The following is an 18,843-nucleotide window of genomic DNA, read 5'->3' as shown; positions in this document are numbered from 1 at the left end:
GATAAGGCACTCCTACCCCGTGAGCAGGTGGAGGGGAGGAAATGTGACAAACAGTGGACGTGGGTAGTTGATAGCTTGGGAAACCACCGAAAGGTGAAGCATAAACTGACGAGGGTGGCTGTGTGATAGAGGCGAAAGATGACCCCACAAACTGAAAAGATGCAGAAGCCGGATGAGGAGATGCATTTGTCGTAGGCCTCACTGCACCATGAGAAACAATAGTAGCATCCAGTGCGCAATGGATGATACAGACTACGCTGGCCTGAAAACGTACATTAAGTCATTACAATTTTTTAATGGTTAATGATGGGCATTTCCAATCTTTAAAAATGTCCACGTAGGCAAGGAGGGGTAAGAGGCTAGGAGGGGTGAGAGAGTGTTACACGCTTGGACACTCCAAGCGAGAAATCAATAGCAACCGTCACAAACAGATGACGTGGCATGACCACCCGAGCAGACTGTACGGACAGACAGTACATAGGTGCTGATGTGGCAACAGGATGACGTGGCAATAGGATTTTCTCGAAGACAAGGGCAAAAAGACCAAGGAGTTCAAAGAGAGTGGACAGGAAGTAAATTTTGAATACTTTTCAGGGTTTCGAGATGCTCCCAAGGCATTAGCCTTTATCCAACAATTTGATATAGCAATTTTTGGAGGCAGCTATACAAGAAACTCCAAGATTAGACGGACAGCATCGTTTTTTAAAGGCAATTCACCGACATGGTGGTCCACTCTTTTGTTGAGAAAAGAAGCACCGACAAAGTGGCTAAAGCTTAAGAGACTCTTTATCTCTTCGTGGCTCACTCAAGAATATGAATGGGACGTGATTACTGACAGGAATCATCTTCGGATGGTCAAGGCAGAACCTTTGGATACTTACTGATAGAGATTTTGGGATGTTTTCTTACCTGCTTCATCCTTTAAGAAGATTAGTTTCAAGCACCAAATCAAGCGGTTTTGTTGTGGACTTCCCAAAGAGATCCGAGACTACTGTCTTGAGCAGAAGTCCAATTCCATACAACAATTGATGGGACATGCTAAGCGGGGATTTGCTATGCATTCGGGTAACTTGACTTACCCACCAGATAAACCTTCAACAAGTCAAAACAGAAGCAGACGATAAAGAGATACACGATCTCGACTGACATAAGAACAGAGAGATGAATATTTCAACGCAAGAAAGTGTTTTGAATGTGGAGAACAAGGAAATATCTGTGCACGGTGCCCCAAAAAAGCACAAGAATAAGGAGACTGACAGATTGAAAATACAACGGGGCGAGGAGATACTCATTCCAAAACAGATATTAGCTGAAAAATTATGGATGAACTGCTTTATGAATTCATGAATGAAATAGGACTTTTTGAAGATGATTTTGATTTGAGTATGAAAGTAATGTTTTATGGAAGATCCTGCTATTTGTGAACAGACAACAGGGTCGAGAATGAGATGATTTTGGAACAATGACAACTCCCGAATGAACTTGATAACGAAAAGAATCATGAATTTTGAATCATGAACGATTCAAAGGAACTGTCGTGAGCACATCAAGAGTTCCTACAAGATGAGATGACCACACATCTAGAACTGAATGATTGAACGACTCTATTCAGTATGAATTGACCAAATGACGGCAATTTCGGTTTCGAGAAATCTATGGACATGATTGCAATATGGGATTAGTTTTTTTTTTCCGAGAAAAAAATCCTTCTATTAGTTAATGAAAACTGCCCATAGGGCTACAAGCACCTCTGCAAGAGAGGGCTACAACAAGCATGATGGGGAGACTCTCCCAATGAAAAAACAGCATATATACAATGAGGCTAAATCAAGAGATGGGAGGAGGGAAGAGCCACACAGGTGGACAGTAGTACCATCTGAGCACCCCCTGGACTATGGTGTAGAAAGGCCCAGGGCGCCAGAGTCGAAGGAAAGCCTCGCGGCGCTCCCGCATGCGGTCGGAGCTGCCCTGTAGTCCCTCAAGCTATCCTCAAAGGGTATGGATCAGCTCTAGCCCAAAGTCACGAACAGTCTCTGCTGGTGGAACAGGGCGAGCCTCAAAGATGCGGAAACAACGGGCCCGCCAGATGAACCAATGTGTCAGGCCACTGATGAGCTCCCAACACTCCTCTCTCTCACTACACCACTCCTGTGGAGTAAGCTCTGTAGCAGGCTGGAGTGTAGGTCGCCCCCCCTGCATCACTATCATCCTGCTGGTGGAAGATAGCTCAAACTGAAGTCCCGGGCCCGTGAGGGTGGACCAAGCCGCTGCCCCCCAAGTGTACTGTCGAGCCGTGGAGAGAGCAAGCATCAGCCGAAGAACTCGTAGCCACACCTGTTGGGCCGAGGGACAGTCCCAAAGACAATGACGCTGACTCTCCACCAAATGGTCACAAGCTGCACATGTGGCCGAGAGACCACTATGCACTAGCCAGCTCCCTATTGCTGTGGCTCTGTGTGCGACCAACCACTGAAACAAGGTGACTCGCCTCGGCTGTGTGGAGTCCCACAACCTCTCCCAAAAGTCTGCCAAGAACTCGACTGTGAGACCCTCCTCTTGCCAATGACGTGCTGCAGCGGGGAGGGCCTCTCTCTGTGCTGCTAGTATATGACGTCCCAGTCGAACTGTGTACTGAAAGAACGGGACTCCTGGGTGGTCTGCAGAAGAGAAGGGGTCCCTCCATAGCCACTCACCAGGATCCCACTGTACTCGTGCCAACGGACAACACTCCCAAGCCCATAGCCTCCAGTGTCCTGTCTCAAGAACTGCTGGGTCAGGGTCTATGACGCAGGTCCGCCCACTGATGCCCACTACTCGAACCTCTGAAAACAGCACTCTGCTACCTGTGGGGCCTCTACTGCAACTCGTTGTAATCGTCCCCCACCCTGAAGCTCGAAGAACAGGGCTGAGACAGTCTCTGAGCAGGCCCTGACTGAAATGAGAACCTCCAGTCGTGTGAAGGCTCCCATCCACCGGGGTGCTACAGGCGCGAGAGGCGTGAGCCACTCAACTGGAACTGACTCTGAGATGTCCTGACACATGCTCTGCACCCCTCTCATGCCCTATAGCTGGAAACCCTGCACCTCCTCTAACAAACCTATGAACTCTAGCTAGTCACCTAGAGAGCGCGCTGGACCTGCTGCCATGGAACCCCAAGAAACATGAGGCCGACTACCAACCAAGTGGCCTCTCTGAGTGCTAACCATGGGGTTCCAGACGAGGGGCTGCTGTAGGCGCTCCTCCGTGCATGTCGACTATCTCTGCTCTAGGCCACGCCGTAAGAGCTCCCAAGATCGAAGAAAACTCACAGCGAAGCGGTCCTCCAATCTCCTACTCAAACCAACTCGGCGCATCTCTGTAAAGATCCATCTGGTCGAAGGTTGCCAAGGGCCTCTTGACTGAGGCACCCTGGCACGAAGCCTCTGCAGCAAGAACTCCTTCCAGGGCTCCTCTCCCGGAAGAAGTCCTCTGACTACGTATCAGCCAGGTAGAGAGGCTGATCAGGAACTTCCTTTGGTCAGGACGTGACACTCAGATTGCCCGAGCCAAGGTGGCTTGGTCGGTCATCACACTTCCTTGTTCCCAAGAAGGGCTCTTCTTTGCTGTGCTGGATCAATGATCCCAAGCCCTCCCTGAGAACAAGGAAGTGTGATGACCGACCAAGCCACCTTGGCTCGGGCAATCTGAGTGTCACGTCCTGACCAAAGGAAGTTCCTGATCAGCCTCTCTACCTGGCTGATACAAGAATTCGAAAAGATCCAACAAGAAGTGATGTACCACATAGTCGCCAACAACACCTGGTTGGCAGCTACTACTCTACCAGCCAGCGAAAGTCGTGCTGAGCTCCAACGTAGCAGCTTTCTCCTGATGGACAGGAGAAGAGGAGCAATCTGCTGCTCGGGGGATAAGTCCAAACCAACCTGACAACCCAAGTACCGAACTGCAGTCCCTGGGGAAATCCACCTGAAACCCTCTCCTGGCATCCAATCTGGCACAGGAGCACTGCCAACCGAGAAAGCCACTGTCTTTCTCCAGTTGATCAGTGCGCCCGATGCACAACGGAAGGTCTCCAAAGCCTGCTCACATCTGTGTAGATTGGCCTCATGGCCCTCTAAGTACAAGGCTGAGTCATCGGCAAACTCAACGTCCAGTAGCTCATCTCCCCGAATAGGGAGTGCTAAGCCCCTCAAACCAACCTGCTGTGACACCAAAAATCTGCTCATCGCCCCCGCATAGAACAGAAAGAGAAAGGGGGCAAGAGGACAACCCTGTCTGACCGAGCGTGTGAGCATGAAGCGCTCACCTCTACCGCCTGTCTGTACAAAGCTGACACCCCTCTGTCTAAGAAGCCCATCCTGCGTAGAGTGCCCTCTAGAAAGTCCCAGTCAACTCTGTCGTATGCCTTCTCAAAATCGAGAAGAAGAATCACAAGGTCCTCCCCACGGAGCCGTGCCAGGGCAGAAGCCTCCCAGAAAGTGAAGATGTTGTCAAGGATACTGCGTTCCTTGACAAAACCTGTCTGAGTCCCATGTATAAGGCTCTCCAAAAGTGGCTCAATCCTCAAACTCAGAGCCTTGGCAAGAATTTTGTAGGCTGAGTTGAGGATGGTGATGGGACGCCACTGTCGAATCTCATCCAAGGAGCCACCCTCCTTTGGAATGAGGTAAATCAAGCCCTCACTCATGCTATCAGGCATCACTCCTGTGTGCAAAATGTACTGAAAGGCACTACACAGATCTGGGCCAAGCAAGTCCCAGTACTCCAAGAAAAAGTTGGGAGTCAGCCCATCCTCACCTGGACAGCTACCACGAGGGAGGGCCCTAAGAGCCGTATACAGCTCCTCAAGCTGAAGTGGCATCTCTAGCCTCTGGCGCATCTCCTCAGTCACAAGACAAGGCATCTGTGCCCAAACCTGCTCCCTACATGCATCCTGCCGCTCTGACTGGGGCTCAGCCGACAGTAACTCACGGTAAAAGTCAGTAGCAACTGCACGCATCTCCTCGGGCTCACAAACAACTGACCCATCGAGTCTCCTCAACTGATTGACCTTGGCATGCGAGTGCCGAGGTCCCACTGTCTCAAAAAAAGCACCTGTCACTCTGTCACCCACCTGAGTCCACTGAGATGCCTGTCGGTGAAAGGCAAACTCATGACGCCTATCCTCTGTGCTAGCAAGCTCCTGTCGAGCCTGCTGTAACTGCTCCTCCAACCATGGACTGTCTGGATGCTACTCCTGCATCCTCTGTAATGAAGCAATGCCTCATCTAAGACGCTGCTGCTCCTCTCTCGCTACAACCCGGCGAGCCAGAGACTCCTGGAGAAAAAAGTGGCTAAGCTGAGCTAAGCCTAAGGCCACTCTGTCTGCAGGTAGAACCTGGCTGTCCATGCCCTCTCTCCAGAGAGTCTCTACTCTCTCTCTGAGTGCTGAGTCCAACAAGACCCGCTCTGGGATGCGAAGCATCGTGCTCCCACTCCTCTACCTGTCTGTCACTGTGAGGATCACTGGTGTATGGTCCGAGAAGGATGTCCCTACCAGGATGCCCACTGATCCTCCCAAGTCACTGAAGTGGTCACTAGTGTAAAAGCGATCTATCCTTGATAGAGTCACTCCTCCCACTCTGCAGTCTGAACTAGAGAAGGCAAGACTAGCTGGAGGATTCACAAAGCCAGAGTGTTGCCATGTATCCGAGACCCTCAAAGTCATACACAACCTCTCCCAAGCTGCTAACTCGACTCCATGCACAGTAGCATGGCTGCCTCCTATCCTGTCAGAAGGGTCCTCCAACATGTTGAAGTCCCCTCCTACACACCAATGGTCAGCCTGCGGCAAAGACTCAACAATCTGTGACCAAAACTCTGCACGAGCACTCGCCACATTGGGCGCATAGATGTTCAGGAAGCCCACAATGGCCTGCTGCAATGAATCCGCAATAGTCATACATACCCCACCTTGGATGCCTCCGGGTCCAAAAGCAGCTGACCAAAAGGTATCATATCGTCTACGCAAAATCTGACCATATCGCCGAATGCGGCTCTCACACAGATGGTGCTCTTGAAGCAGAAGGAGATCAATCTCTCCTCCCACAAGGCAACGTTGAAGCTCCTGATGCAATCGGCCCCGCTGTCGCTGAAATTGGGGCCCACCTAGTCCCTGCACGTTCCACGAGACGATCCTCATGGGGAGCGAGAGAGAACAGATGCTACCGCAGCAGCAAGACGGGCTATCTTCGAGGCTGGCTTGGATGGGGAGTAATCCGCATCCGAGCGTCCTCTAGATAGGCGAGACTGTAGTGAGTGCCTAGTCCAAGCCCAAGCTGAGCGAGCCGTGCGTAAAGCAAGCTCCTTTGTCCAGGAGTCCTCATGAATGTATACATAGCAAGGCAAACACTGCGTATCAGCAAAGAAGTACACCACAATGTGCCTACATCCTGCTGAGTCTGGGGGTGTCACCGCAAACTTGGCCAGTGGCCACAAAGTCTGTAGCAAATCTGTAACTCCAAGTTTTCCCATGTGATGAGAGAACTCGAGAACCTGTGTATGTAACCATCCCACAACTGAGTTGAGGGACCACTGTCTCGGCCCTACCACAGAGGGGGAAGGAGAAACCAATTGTTGAGTCCAAGGCCTCTGTCCCCCTAGTGGCGAGGAACAAAGCATGGACCCTGAAGCAGGCTGCCTCGTGGTCTGCTGCGGAATGGTCGAGAAAGCGAGTGAACCCATAATCGAAGAAGTCCCAACGGCGTTGGAGGTCAATGCTCGTCAGACCATGAGGGATAGCTGCAAGGGAAGATGTCTAAATCTGCAGAGAGGGCCGCAAGAAGGGCTGACCCTCTCTCGCTAGGCGACTCGTGGCAAAGGCGCTGCCAAGAGATCTCCTAGCCGTCGGCGAGGGACCAGTCTCCTGAGTTGACTGTGGAACTGGAGCAAGAGGGGGGGGAGAAGGAGCTGGGGGGAGAGGGGAAGAAGAGTGGGGCGACAGAGGTAGAGGGGCGAGGTGGAGAGGCGACAGGAGCAGAGGGCGGGGGGGAGGATGAGGAGGAGGGGAACTCTGAAGGGGGAGCGGCTGTCGAGGGTGAAGCGGAGGTGGAGGCTGGCGTAGGGGATTCCTCCTGCTCAAGAGGACCAAAGCGGTTCCCCGTGGCAACCCACTGCTGTTGAGTAGGCACCTGAGGGCCACTCTGAGTACCAGGCTGTCGCTGTGGCCCCTGGCGTCGACAGCCACGGGCCTGCTGCCACCCCTCCTCCGTTGGAGCCCCAGGCTCGGGGGGTGGCTCTGAATCTGTGCGCTGTGCCGCTGACTGAGGCCGCGGCCCAGCCTTGGCAGGCTGGGGCTGAGGCTGAGGTGCAAGTCGTGGCCTCCTCCGTGGACAGGCCTTCGCAAGGTGGCCCATCTGTCGACAAATGAAGCACTGGTTCGAGAGGCTCGAGTACTCCACACTCTTTCTAAACCAACCCCCACTCACCCAAGGCAGAAGGATGACCTTCGGGAGCGTGTGGGTATCTCTGACCAAAACTCGAACTGAGGGGATGCCAGCCGCCTTGGCAGCTACTGATGCTGCCGTACGAGGTGTCTCTTGGACAGTCCCGATGGCAGAGCCAATCATGGAAAGAAGTGGTAGGTACTCCCTCCGTAAACCCAGAAAGCCGACTGAGATGGGGATGTTTGCCTCCTCTACTAGAACATCCGAAGTCGGGTCAAAACCATGTCGCCACTGTCGAAAGTGGGCGCGTGATGCTCGGATGGCCAGTGGACTCATAGCTATGACCTTGGAAGCCATCTCGGAGGTCTTGAACTCGATCTGATAGTACCCCCGTCCGAGAATCTGGACATCCAAGATCTTGCCCACCTCTGCGAGAAGGCGGGCCTGGAGAAGGTCTCGCAGCTCTCCTCTGCTAGGTCGGGTGCCGAGAATCTTGCAGATGACCGAGGTCGCCTGCAATCGCTCTACCTCTGCGGCAAGGCTCGCTTGCTCTGTAGGCAAGAGAGCAAGTCGAATGGTGGGCTCAGCGGGGTCGGGCGAGGGGGCTTCTGGCGAGTCCCTCTGCGGCGAAGCTGGAGCCTCCATCTGTGTCTACTGCTGTGGCGTAAGAAAGGGACGACGGGATGGCGCTGCAATTGGGCGTGTCAACACTGCTCCAAGGAATTGAAGCACTGCCGAGAGTGCCGAACTGCAAGGAGTAACCGAGGGAAGGACCCCAGCGGGCGGACGAACGGGCCGAGGGGGGCGGGGGATTTTTCTTTTTCTTTTTTATGGCGGGTTGTTGCAAGCGGGTATGTAGTGCACAAAAGGTGGGGCTGAGGGCGGGCGGCGGCAACTGGGGCTGAGGGTGGGGGCGGCAGCAGGGGCTGAAGGCGGGCGGACAAGGGCAGCGCGAGGGGGGGGCAGCGCGGGTTGAGGGCAGGCGGGAGCAGCCAGCTGGGAGGCCAGCAGCGACGGGCAGCGTTGAGGGGGGGGGGGGGGGGGGGGGAGCGATGGGGAGCGAAGAGGCACAGCAGAAGCGAGTGCGCAGTTTTTTTCTTGGCCGTTAGAACCGCAATATGGGATTAGTTAATCCGACATCAGTGAGATCCGGGATGGATCTAGATGCGATTACTAAATACATTGCCAGGAATTATGGTCCTAGATCAGAACGAGATCTATGAATGTAATCGCAATATGGAATTAGTAAATCCGACATCAATGAGGTCCACTGTGGATCTAGATGCGATTGCTAAATACGTTGCCAGAAATCACGGTCCTAGACTCTATATGATATGATTTGTATGTGATGTGACTATCGTCTTTGTACAAGTGCTAGATTTGTGTCATCTAGTGCGTCGGTACTTAGAGTCAATGTTTACTGAATTGGTTTATGGCTTATGTCTGATTTTGCAGGCATAATCGAGGGCGATTACAATTCTTTCAAGAGGGGGGTATGCAACAAATAGATGACGTGGCATGACCACCTGGGCAGACTGTACGGACAGACGGTACAGAGGTGCTGGCGTGGCAGCAGGATGACGTGGCGGAAGGACAGGCCCGAATTCTGCGATGACATGCTGACGTGGTAGACAGTACGGACTTTCGTGATTGGCACTGACAAGTGCTAACGTGGCAACCTGTACGGATTTCCGCAACTTGTGCTGACTGTTTTTGGCAGTTTTTGAGAGAGAGAGAGAGAGAGAGAGAGAGAGAGAGAGAGAGAGAGAGAGAGAGAGAGATGATGAAATGAAATGTAATATTAAACGTCTTCAAGAGGCCAAAATGACCAATGAGACTGATAGAATCCTTGTGGATCTAATCCAATGTCTGGGTCCAAAAATAAAATAAAGTGAAAGGCTAAAAGACTAAAACCGTCAGACTGAAATCATCATCATCATCATCAATGCCCGAGGATGCCTAGCATCGGGCGTTGTCCGAGAAAGTATTGCATCGGTCGCCGGAGAGCTTCGTCAATGTCCGCCTCTCTAAATAGTCATATTGGGCGTCTCCCATATCGTGCTAGAATAGTCTTGATCCTCTGATGGAACCTCCAGCGATGTCGTGGTCACCCTCGTAGGCTTGCGCGTCTAGCTCTCCCGAGCTCAGAGGGTTTGTCCACTAATATACCTCTGGTATAAGTGGGCTCTGAAGTTTGTTGTGAAGCATGCTCATCTGGTTGCTGAGTCCCTGCTATAAAAAAGTCAGTGATCTCCCTCGGTGAATGTCTCCTCAAGAGACTCTCCCTGTGTCTGCACAGCTCTAGCAAAAACAACCCGAGGCATCTCTAATCCTGATATCCCATGACTCTAGCCAACGGTCCAAAACCCTCTCTGTGAATAGATCGTGAAAGCAGCCTCGTATCTCATAGTATACCGGATAATGACAAATGTGATGTAACTCTGTCTCTGGCTGTATATAGCACAACACAACTGGCATATCCTGGCTTCTGTTGGCACTCTCCTAAATCTGCCAGTCTCAATCTCTAGCTAATGCGATGATGTGCGCATCTGACCAATAGCACATAGTATCCCATAGGATAAATGAGTCTCCATAAAGGCCGGTCTGATCACATATCCATCCTCTGTTAGTTGGAGAAGATGCTCTCTATAGAAAGCCATCTTCGATGCCCAACTCTTGTACCAACTATATCCATGTGCTTCTGGATCTAGTTGAATCAAATCCTGACGTAAAAGTTTAGTGATCTCTATCCGTGTGAGAGAAAGGGAGGGTGCATCCAAGGAGTACTAGAATGGGGGCAGTCTATCCATGCTAAAACCATGTGATTGAGACCATGATGTCATCTGCCCATACCAGCATGTTGGGATGACTCAAGAGCTAGCCGAGCACATCTGTCTCTAGGGAGGTCCCACAAATTATGCATGAAGGAAATTGATCTAGTTAGGGCCTCAACTATGAGAGGGGAGGCATAATCTCATGTGGCACTGAGGCCTTGGCCTGAATCAGCCGAGAGATCAAAAAGATTGGAGGCCTCTCCATACATCTCCATCCATCAGTGCTATCAGATCTTCCATGGTGATCCACTAAGGATCCCCAAATCTAAACCCCATAAAGCACAGTTGACGCCACTAGAGTGTCAAAAGGCTAGAGCTTTGTTCCTAAAACTGAACCTGCGAGCACATCTTCTCCAATCCTCCCAGGGCTGCATAAGCTCTCATCAATCTAGTCTCTTTTGCTCTCCTCAATGAGAACACCGGTCCACTGAAGACTACCCCAAGATAGGTGTATGCATCTGTGTACTCCATCGTCTCCAGGCCATATGTTAAAGTGGGTGCTGACCTCCTGACCCACTGTGGTGTGGAGAGGAGGAGAAGAAGAAGAAGAAGAGAGTTTTAACGTCGTAGGAAACTATCCCAAGAGACCTTAAAGATCTAGCCGGCGAGGCATTGAACTCAAGACCTGTTATTCAAGAGGGAAATGGCATAACCAATCTACCACACTTGGTTGATAGAAGGTTATACCATTTTCCTCTTTTTATTAGCGCACACACACACACTCACACACACGCCCAAGAAGGAGAGAGAGAAAGAAAGAAAGAAAGAAAGAAAGCTTTATTAACGTCTTCGAAAGGCCGAACTCGACCTATGAGACAATATCATATACATGTGTTGATGCTCTAGGCATCGGAAAATAAAAAAAGGGTACAAACTGAAATGAGCCTATACTATGCAAGAGGGTGTGGTAGGGTGGTGCATGTGGTGTACAATGTATAGTGTGGGTCCTCGTGTCGAGGTGTGCTCACTCATCATCAGGCTCAACTAGGGGCTGCAAGGTGATACCACCATGAGATGATAGGGAGGGTATCTAAAAACAAGCAACATATGTAGGGTAGAGAATGTGGTACATCGGTGGTGGCCTGCTCAGGTATCTCTGGAATGCTGGATCTCCTGGTGCTGGTACATGACTCTGCTCTAGATACTGATGGTGTAAGGTTAGTATCCTCGAGATCTCCCTCTGGTGACACCCATGTGTCCTGTATCCTGGGAGCCTCGGTCTCCAACGTGCCCTCTGAGACTCTGTCTGTAGAAGGGTAAGCCCTCTACTCTGTGTAGGTAGTGTGGGGGGGTCTGGTCCTGCTCGTCGGAAAAACTGTGTGATGGTAGTCTGTGTCCTGCTATCCTGACTCTGGCGTGGCTGTAACAACTGCTCTCAAACCTCTAAAGCCGCAACCAGGAACTGGCCAAACCTCCTCTGCTCTCGGCCTATCATATGCTGCTGTAATGAGTCTCCAATGCCATCTCTCTCTCAGCTCTGTATATGCTGGGCATCATCTCATGACAAAATGCTCCTCACTCTCCACCTCTGTCTGGCAAATCCGGCATGTACGCTCCTCTCGTGGTATGCCTCTGGCTCTGCCACTCTCAATCTCTAGCTGATGTGATGACACTCGTAGCTGGCCAATGTTGACCCGAAGTCGGTGTGGCATGTACTCGTGCATGTATGATGGAATCTCAATGAATCCCTGCTTTGAGAACCTCAGAGAGAGAGAGAGAGAGAGAGAGAGAGAGAGAGAGAGAGAGAGAGAGAGAGAGAGAGAGAGATCAAATGTTATATTAACGTCTTCAAAAGGCCAAAAGGACCTATGAGACCAGAGCGTTACAATGTGGTGGATCTGATACAAAGTCAGAATAACAAAATGACAAAATGACAAAATAAAAATACTATGGAATCCTAAACTGGTAGGTGTGAACTAAGCAGCTAGCTGGGATAGCAAAATCACAAGTCACAATAGATCCAACATCGGTCACTGGCGGATCTCATCAATCTCCTCCATGGTTAGCAGTCTAACCGGGCGTCGTGCATGTGAGGCCAAAGTGATCCGAATCCTCTGATGTAGCCTCCATCCATGTTGTGTATTCCTCCGCAGTCGTGGGCGTCTGGATCTCCCCAGCTCAATCACTCGGTCGATCAGTGTGCCTCTGGTGTGAGGCGACAAGCTCTACTGTGGTAGTAGCTCCTCCGAGTGTCCAGTGTCTTCTCTATAGAAGTCTATGATGTGTCTCTGAGATTGGCTGGCCTCTCCTCTCATCACGCTCTCTCTGTGTCTGCGCAGCTCGAGCAGAAACAAACACAGGCATCTCTGATCCTGGTACCTCATGACTTTGGAGAGTGGTCCAAAGCCCTCTCTGAACAAGCAGTGGAAGCGGCCTGGTATCTCGTAGTAGACGCGCAGTGGCATGTGTAGTGCAACTCTGTCTCAGGCTCCATGTAACACAGGGGGCATGTCCTGGCCTCTACTGGTACTCCGCTGTATCTCCCAGTCTCGATCCGTAGCTGGTGTGAAGATGTGAGTATCTGGCCAATAGCACATCGTATCCCATGAGGCAAGTGGGTGTCCATGTATCTGGGCCTCATCACAAAACCGTCCTCCGTAAGCTAGAGAAGATTCTCTCTGTAGAAAGCCATCTTCGTGCCCAGCTCCTGTGCTGGCTGTATCCATGTCCTCCTGGTGTCTAGCTGAGTCAAGTCCTGGCGGATGAGCCTGGTGATCTCGGACTGTGTAAGAGTCAAAGACGGTGCATCCAGTGAGTACTAGAAGGGGGGCAATCTGTCTGTTGTGAACCCATGCGCCTAAAACCATGATATCATCTCCCCATACCAACATGCTGTATATCCCTGCATGGCTAACTATCGAGACGACTCAAGTGCAAGGCGGTCGTATCTGTCTCTGGAAGTTCCCACATGCGGTGTATGAAGGAGACAGATCTGGTGAGCGCCTCAACCACTAGTGGGGGGGCAGCTAGCTCTGCTCGGATAATGGCACGTGGCAGTGAAGCCTTGGCTCTAATGAGCCGCAAGGTCATAGAGACCAGAGGCATCTCCATGTCCCCCCATCCATCAGTGCGACCTGTCCTCCCGTGATGATCCAATGAAGGCCCCCATATCTCAGCTCCATAGAGCAATGCAAAAGCCACCAAAGTGTCAAAGAGCCAGACCTTCGTCCAAGGCTCCTGAAACTAAACCTGTGAACACATCCTCTCCAATCTACCCAATGCCAAATGGGCTCTGATCAATCTAGTCTCTGCTGCTCTCCTCAATGAAAATGCTGGTCCACTAAAAACCACTCCAAGGTAAGTGTAAGCATTTGTATACTCCACTATCTCCTAGCCGTATGTGAATGCGGGCGCTGACCTCCTGATCCACTGTGGGGTGGTATTAAATACCATGACCTTGGTTTTACCAAGGTTGACAGACAAACCACATTCATGGGCAAACCTATACAAAGCATCCAAGTGACGTTGCATCCCCTCCGGAGAGTCGGAGATCAACACAATATCATCAGCATATAACACTAGCGAAATCCATGTCCCTGCCAACGGTGCACCTCTATCACCATCTCTCTCAATGTAGTCAAAAACCTCCTCCACATACATACCAAATAGAGTAGGAGAGAGCAGGCAGCCCTGCTTCACCCCAATAGTGGAATGAACCGGTGTAGATAGACCCTCTGAGGTGCGTACATGCCCTACTATTGATCTGTACAATGCCATGATTCCCCAAATGAGCTTTGTGGGTACTCCCATCTCCTGTATTTTGCGCCTCAATCTAGCTCTGGGTACTGTATCAAATGCCTTGCGGAAGTCCACAAAGCTACAATAGATCCGTGTCCCATGGGATCTGCCCTCCTCGATGATGGCCCCGAGTGTCAAGATATGGTCAAGAGTAGAAAAACCTCTCTTGAACCCTGCCTGCCCAGCTGCACACATTCCCTCCCTCTCTGCCCATCTACTCAGTTGTTGCTCAAGAATGGATGCGTACAACCGTGCCAATGTGTGTCCAATCATGATAGTGCGATAATTCCCAGGCTCCATAGGATCTCCTGACTTGAAGATAGGTACAATCGTAGATAGGCTCCAAGTATCAGGCAAGCCCTCACATGGCACAATTAGAAGCTTTGCTAGTAAATTTTTGGCATGCATGAAATGCTCAGCCACTAAGTCATCATGATCGTATGCTCTCCCAATCCTCATCCTCTCATTGGCCTTCTTCACCATCTCAGCGGTGAAAAAAGCACAGCATGGATCGGGGGGGGGGGGGGGGGGGGGGGGGAAGGGGCGGCTGTAAAGAAACTCTGTACAAAGATGATGCGTACTGACCCCAAGTCTCTGTAGAGTAATGGCAGGGGGGTGTAGCGCGGATAGTGTGTCATGCTCTCTACAGTGGGTGCCCCCCTCAGTGCAATGTGCGTGACAATCTCACTCAAAACAAACTAAAAACAAACGAACAATAGACAACAACTGAGCTCACAGAGACACGACAGCAGACCACAACATATGACTCTAAAAGAACTGATACAGACTCTGGCGTGGCAGCACACTCAGCTCCAGCCCAGGACTCACAGGTACAATGGGGTGTAGAGGCTTAGATGTGCAAGGATGGTGAAGACGTGCTGTGTGTATAGACTCACTACCCAAAACGAAGATGCTGGACCATATCTCTAGAAGATGATCCACCAGCGGCTCATAAATGTCACCTACCTAAACCAATCTCCAAACTGAGTGGTGGTGGTGACCTGGCCACGATGTCCACTAAACCACCACCGTCCGTATCTTGCCACGTGTCACTGCCCAGCCCAGAGAGTCCGTCCAGTGTGAGCCAGACTAGACCAATTGTACTAAATGTATGTCCTGTGAAAGTGACACTGTAGCCTGCTACAGGTTGCCCGCGCTCACCGTCTCGATGAGAGGGATACTGAAAAACTGTGAAAGAAAACCACTAGGCACCGCATCCGTACATCTTTCGTGAAGCAGGTGTGAGGCCCAACCATGACCTTACATGCCTCAAAAGTGATGTTAAAAACACTGCACTGCTTGCAAATGCCTTTAGCCTTTTAATAGGCGGGAACCCAGTATGATTGCATAGTCCAAAAATCCCAATTGGCACAACAAAATGAGGCTCCACAGCAAAGAGATATGCTCACTAGGTAGGGGTGAGGTAGGGGGGGAGGGGAGACTAGGTAGGGGCGAGGGGGGAAAGGGGTGGTTAGGGGGGCTAGATAGGGACGAGAGCAAAGAGGGGGTGGGTAGGGGCGAGGGCAAGAAGGGGGTGGGTAGGGGCGAGATTGTGTGAGGGGGTGGGTAGGGGCAAGGGCAAGAGATGGGGTGGGTAGGGGCGAGTGTGTGTGAGGGGGTGGGTAGGGGCGAGTAGGGGGAGGGCAGGGGGCGAGGGCAAGAGAGGGGGTGGGTAGGGTCGAGGGGGTGTGAGGGGGAGGGTAGGGGCGAGTTAGGAGAGTTAGGGGGGACCAATTTGGAAAACGGGACGAGTTGGGGGTTGGGTAAGGGCGAGGAGGGAGCAGACCATTATGAGCAAAGTGCAGGTTGAGGACAGAGTCAACTATTATGAGCAAGACAACTATCAAGAGCAGGGAATTCATCAAGCAAGACCTGCTCTATGAAGGGATTTGGCTAGACACAGAGGAGAGCTTCGTTCTGGTTGGAGAAGTAGACATCAATGGGGCTGATGTTTGAAGGGGGGTGAACTCTTGTAGAGGTGATTTCTTCCCGCTTCTATGATTCTTCATAGGCTCACCAAATTCAAAGGCTTCCACCAAGGGCGCATCAAGAGTAGCTTCTGTGACCTTCGACCTTTGAGCTGGCTCAGGTGGCTCATTCGGTTTAGTTGTTGTGGAAACATTGGAAGAGGGTGTACCTTCAAGCAAAGAGTGAATCGAAACTCCAAAACAGTGCATAGATTTGGTAGCATCCAACCACTCCAACAGATCCTCATCTGACCCGTCAGGTGGAGTAGGCTGTTCTGATTCAAGGCTGGTTGCTAGGGACAAAGAACTATGTTGCATGACGGGATCCATGCCTCCTTCTAGGCGAATTGGTTGCATCGGGGAGCCAGGAGTATGTATCCACATGGCATCGTTTCCCCAATCATGAAGTGCTTTAGTGTGTCGTAGCCATGGTCTTCCGATGAGCAAGGGAAATCCGCCCTCCACCTATGGAAGACGAATCACAACAAAATCCAAACTAAAAGTGGAATCTTGTACCTGCAGAGGCACTTTTTCCACTATGCCCATAGGGTATATTTTCCTCTGTTCGGCCAATGTTACTGTGAAGGGGGCAGGTTGAGTTGGCTGCAGGCCTAAAGCCATCATAGTGAACTCAGGCATCATATTGATGCCAGATCCACCATCCACAATTACTCCTGAAAATTTATCCTCCAAGACGGACACGGTCAGGGGAGGGCTTCTATAATCAGTGAGGGGAGCAACAGGATTGGATATCATATAGGACTCTAATGGTCGCACTGGGAGGTGCCTGCCAGTAGGACTTGCTCCGGGGTAAAGTGACTAAATAACAAGGGTGTCGCTTCTAAAACTCGCAGCATGTCATAGAGGGACAGTTGTTGGAAGGTGTTTTTCAAGATTGCCTCTGCTCTAAGCTTTTCTTGTTCTAGTTCTCTGGTACCTTGATCTTCTGTAGACCGGAAACTGCCTTCAAGAAAGCTTCATCAATATTGGAGAGCAAAGATTTGGATTTCTTTCATGGCACTGGGGGATGGCGCTTGTTAACAGTTGAAGGCAGGGTATCCACTGGTGTGATAATGTGTGCGGGAGTTGAACGTGTTGGAATACTAGGACCGAGAGCGACTCTCTGGGCCCGAGTGAGGACGCCGGCTGGCTCCTCTACCAACTGCAACTTCTCGAGTGGTAACCACATGGGCAGAAGGGGGTGGTTGAGAACTGGTGCTAACTGTTATCAAATTGCGCTTGGGAAAGATAAACTCATTTTGGCTTTGACTTGGGTTCGCAGCCGTGGATGCACAAAGCTTAGGGCAATCTTTACTATAGTGATCCTTCATTTCACGGCAATGACGACAGGGAGGGGACCCTTCGGGCAGAGGGAATTTGCTTTGGTAATGACCATATTCCCCGCATCTGTAGCACAAAATGGGCCGATTCAATGGGCGAGTCGAAGGACGAGGTGGTCCTTGCTCTTGGTGCATGGAGGTGGAGGCATAGAAGCTGTGAGGTGGGGATGGAGCATGGGTGTGATAAAAGCTGTGAGAGGGAAAAGTGCTCTGCATACCTTGCATTATGCATAGGAGGGGCTGACAATAAGGTGGCATGCGGTGTGGATTGCCACAGGGAGAAACCATATTGGATGCAAGTGTTGGCCCTTGTTGAAGAGTAGGACCAAGACTTTGTTGTATTTGTCGCAATCCCTTGAGGTAGTAGCAGTCCTTGTCCTCATGCCCAGACTTTTTGCAGAAGTGGCAATAAGCCCGAAGGGAGAAGTCCTGTGGAGGGTGTCCAGGAGAGCGACACGAGCTGCACCATACCATAGCTTTAGTCTCCTGCTGAGACCGAAGCTCTTCTAGCTCTCTCTTGATTGATCCAAAGCCTCGTGATGTGGGGGCTTCTCATGTTTAAGCGAGATTGATTTCTCCTCTTGAAGAGCGCGTTGTAGTTTTAGGGCTTCAAGTTCCCTACGTAAGAAGTCAAAGGGTCAGCTGGACTCTCCAAGAGTACAGAGGCAGTTTCTACCTGAGAAGAATTTGTAAACAACTTACTTGCCCCCTCTATCCTAGTAGCAGCCGCAACAAACTCCTCCAAGGTGGCATCAGGTCAGAGATTCTCTCTCAGTTTTTGATGAGAAGTCTTTGGAAGAGCCTTCTCTACCCATTTCTTGACAATGAACTCACCTGGTTGCTGAGGAATCTTGGCAACCAGAGACTTGGTTTTAGTCATGAGTTCTGCAAAAGTCCCCTCTGGCTCGAGCACCATGTTGGCCAACTCATCCAAAACCTTTTCCTTGTAGTCACCTGGCCTGAATGCCGCACAGAACTGTTGTCTTAAAGCTGCCCAAGTTGCAAAATGGTTCTCTGCAAACTGACTGTACCACTTGTCTGCTAAGCCATCCAATGTTGATGGAAACAGCACCAAATAAGCATCTTCTCTATTAAGACCACGACCTCTACAGAGAGATACGAACCTTCGTGCATGGTCGTCTGCATCTTCTGAGGAGAGTCCCTTGAAAGTAGGAAACTTGATGTTTACCTTGGCCAAAACACTGGTCAACACCTCCATGGCCTCTTGCTCAAGAGCTCGTTGCTCAATACCCTACTGTAACAAAATAGGAGAGAACTTTACTAGGGAAGGGGACCTGGAAGATGTGGAGCCGGATGGAGGAATGGGTGATGCAGTCTGTGGAGGTATGGGTGACGAGGTTGGTGAACTTCTACTTGGTACCAAGGGTCGTCTTCTGTTGTTGTACTTCAGAGGACTCAGTAGTGCACTTTGACGCTCTAATGACCGCCTTGTATGTGTCATGCAGCGACCACAAATCCAACCAAGCTTTTGGGCAAGAAGACCTTTAACTGCTCTAACTGGTTGAAGACAGATCTAGACTCT

General features: G+C 50.9%; 1 protein-coding gene across 4 annotated transcripts in view; it reads right to left on the bottom strand.

Annotated features, from left to right (window-relative positions):
• The window catches only part of LOC147442844 (acyl-CoA hydrolase 2-like), a 102,317-nt gene that overhangs the window by 29,983 nt on the left and 53,491 nt on the right, over positions 1 to 18,843 (bottom strand). The window lies entirely within an intron of this gene.

This window comes from Adiantum capillus-veneris, chromosome 14 (assembly GCF_014529385.1).
Source record: "Adiantum capillus-veneris isolate H3 chromosome 14, ASM1452938v2, whole genome shotgun sequence".
NCBI classification, from domain to species: Eukaryota; Viridiplantae; Streptophyta; class Polypodiopsida; order Polypodiales; family Pteridaceae; genus Adiantum; species Adiantum capillus-veneris.
Note: the sequence above shows the minus strand (reverse complement) of the source record. Positions and strands in the feature narration are given on the sequence as shown.